Consider the following 3,551-nt stretch of genomic DNA (forward strand, 5'->3'; position numbering starts at 1 on the left):
ATTTATCGGTTTTCACCTCTAAAATATTTCTCACCATGGCACAAATGTATTTATCCCATTCACTGGCAAGCAGACTTCACTGTTTAGAGTTTTCACATTGTTTTTTTGGACTCACTTTACACTGTCCACTCACAAAATTTCGAGCAGCAAACTGGGTGACTTCTTTTTTTTTTTTTTTTTTTTTTTTTTTTTTTTTTGGGATTCAGATCTGAATTTTGTACGGCTTTCTATCTGTGACGATACTCCCCTTTTTAGAGCACAAAACTTAGTCTTTTTTTTTTCTTTTTTTTTTTAAATAAGGTCCAGTGTTCTGAACCTGCTGTGAATACTGTCCATAGTTCTCCTAACCCTTCTCTGGTTTTCCGCTCCCCATTGCTGTGCTTCCATAACGTCATCTTAACATTTGCTCAACTTCTTCAGTCTGTAGTCAAAGTAAAAGAAGAACTCTTTGGGGGCAATGTGTGGAAAGTAAGCTATCCTGATCACCAATTGCAATAACTACGACACTGAAAAAAAAAAAAAATCCACACATTCCCCAGGTGATTCTTCTTTTAAATTGGCTCTATAAATCCGGTACCTAGTTGCATCATATACCCTCTATGTTGTACATACTGCATTGCATGATACTGGTGAATTATTTTAAAGCTTTAGTTGCAAAAAAAAAAAGCTGGTTTGAATGACCTAATGATGCATAACATTTACCAAAGTCCATCTTGTTAAATTGGGCCAATCAGTATACAGCAGTGTTTAGGAAACATTTTAATATAAATGCGTAAAGGTCACAAAGCCAAAGTGTTGCAGGATTTATTAAAAAGAAAAAAAAAATCTGGAGGAACTCCTGGTTTTGGAAGCATGTTTCTCCAGAGGCTCGACATAATACATGTTGCTTTTAAAGTATTATAAAGTGTATTAATTTATATGAAGGTCTGAATGTCTTGTTTTTTTTCTACATTTAAATTGTGAGCTATGAGCCCTAGTAATTTTTAAGGCTCCTTGTTCAGCTCTTTTTTTTAATATAATAAAACGTACGTGTGTTGTTTTGTAGCCATTCAAAACAGACTTTTTTTTTATTCAATCGGATGACACTGAAGCACAACCAGCTGCGGGCACTTTGAATGTCTGCTTGGCACTATTTATATACAACGCAGGACCACAATTTACCCCGCAAACTAAGTAAACAAAGCCCACCTTGTGTAGCATCATTTTATTCAATTAAACATCTATGCATTTGGATTTTTAGGAATAGTGATGAAATGTCTCTGACGTCACGATGCTTGCGTCTTTCAACATGCTCAAACATGAAAGTAAATTCCATTTATTCAGTGCAGAAATGCCACACATTAGTGGGAAGAACATATTTAAGTGCCACAACTCATTTAGAAAGTATGCTAAATTGTCTTAATGGGATATTCAATTTTAAAAAAAAAACGCTAAAAGGTTTGCCGTCCAACCATTTAAACGCCCCAATGCTGCCATTGCAATCTTTTTCCAGCAGAGGGCGCTGCCATGCAGGTTTTTGCCCACCGTTTTGTATGAAACATTTTCCCTGTCATGTTGAAGTTCCTTCGCTTTTCCTAATGCTTTCGCATCTAAAAAATGTATGTCTTGTGTAAACTGGCCTCTACAACATTAGATGGCCGGTGTGGTTTAATTATCACCTACATTGGTGCCTTTTTTTTTAAATTAAAACAAGAATTATTAAATCTTGCTTGCTCTTTTTTAGCCACCTTTTCAAATGAGGCCTACCAACAATGCTTTTTTTGTAGACTTAGACACTTTATCATGGTGTAAATAACAACCCCCACCTGTACTCTTTTATATTCCACCTATGCCTTTTCTCATTAAATAAACAACCTTTTTCTTTCTTTGGAATTTTCGAGTGGATCTCTTTTGTGGTAATTTGCAATGTCCAACAGTGACTTTTTCATTTCAGTGCTTCATTCAATGTAATAACTGATAGAATTTTGCAATTAAAACACTTGTACAAGTTCTTCACCTCTGTCGTCATTACAGCAATTTTAAAAGGAACACATTTCAATGTGCTGCAAATAGAGAATCTGCTGCAATTTGTTTTTTTTTTTTTTTTTTTTTTTCTCTCTCTCTCTCGCTCTCTCGCAACTTGGGGGTTAACTCAGTGGAGGAAGTGCTAGATAAAGAAAAACAGAGCTCATGTAAACATTTTTATGTTGTCACGCTGCCCAAAATCAATTAAAGGAAGCAGAAAATGGAAAACACTTATCGGGCACTGTCCTCAATTAAAAAAAATGATGTATGGCCAACTAGTAAATTAGTAACGAGTGCAAAAGTCATGTTTAACATCTTGTGGTGGTCATGTGGGGACGTTTTATTGCACGTTCACTAACACTTGTCCTGTGTCTCAAATGACCTCCGCCAGCTGCGGCGATAAATGGAGACAAATTGCTTCGTATGTTTCGCGAATATTGGCTGAAATGTCTGCGACGTCGCGGGGCAAATATTTGACCCGGTCTGCTTCAATCACGTTTAAATGCTACACGTTGCTCTTGGATTCTTATTTTTTTTTTAATCATTTGGGGATGATGATAAGGAAGTACCGGAAGCATCATTATGATTCTTATCAGTGTGGGACCAGTTTTAACCTGTCAGTCGTTGCCTTTCCTCGAACACGCTGCATTCTGGAACAAACATTCACATTCACGCCGTATTTATTAATATTTTTGTATTAAAAAAAATCTATAATACACATCTGCATTTGGGCATTTCATTGTGAAAAGAATTTGAGGAATGGGATGACGGTTCCAGAGATGCCCAGAATAATGAGCTCATTGTTTTGAAGTTGGACTGGTTTGAATCCGACCCGAAATGTGGACGGATGAAGTAAATCTGAAAAATATTGATCCTCCAAAGTGCATGTGAATTCTCTTTCTCGCATGAACTTGACTTGCATTTCTCGTGATCCATGAGCTTTACTTTTGAATTTCCAGTCGTATTTCTTTTGGCTGTCACGGAACATTCTTCTTCACTTGCCTCTTTTTCCTTCACGGCGGAAGATTATTTGAAAGCCTTCTTTTCCCCTTCTGTCTCAAAGAGCTCCTTGTGCTCCTTCCCGACTTGAATCCAGTTTGTCTTTTCGACCACACTTCACCTAGTGTGGGCGATGAATGGCCTGCTAGTCCTGTTAATTGTCAGGCTTTTAAATACGACTGACCTTTGGCCTCTTTCTCGGTGATTCTAAACAAAACGGCCACTTTATCAAAGCACTCGCCGATTCCACCCACAGTGCTCTGATGGTTTACGGGTGTAATGCAAAAGAAACACAACAGGTTTTGGCTTGTTCCACCTACAAGGAGCTCTGAAGTATTCAGTTTCATTCTGCTCTTTCTCCTCGGCAGCCTTTGCATGAATGCACGGCGCCGCTGGTCAGACCAGTTTTCTACTCCTGGCCTGATTACTACTATTGGCTTCGGGGAGTTTGCACAGTTCACAATCTTCCTTTGAGCCCGTCCCCCTGTCGTGTTTTATGGAAAGAGGCTTTGAAAGCCAAACGCGGGACGAGTTTGGGATTTTAAATG

The sequence above is a fragment of the Idiotropiscis lumnitzeri genome, chromosome 17 (assembly GCF_059441095.1).
Source record: "Idiotropiscis lumnitzeri isolate Australia: NSW breed Sydney's pygmy pipehorse chromosome 17, RoL_Ilum_1.0, whole genome shotgun sequence".
In the NCBI taxonomy this organism is placed as follows: Eukaryota; Metazoa; Chordata; class Actinopteri; order Syngnathiformes; family Syngnathidae; genus Idiotropiscis; species Idiotropiscis lumnitzeri.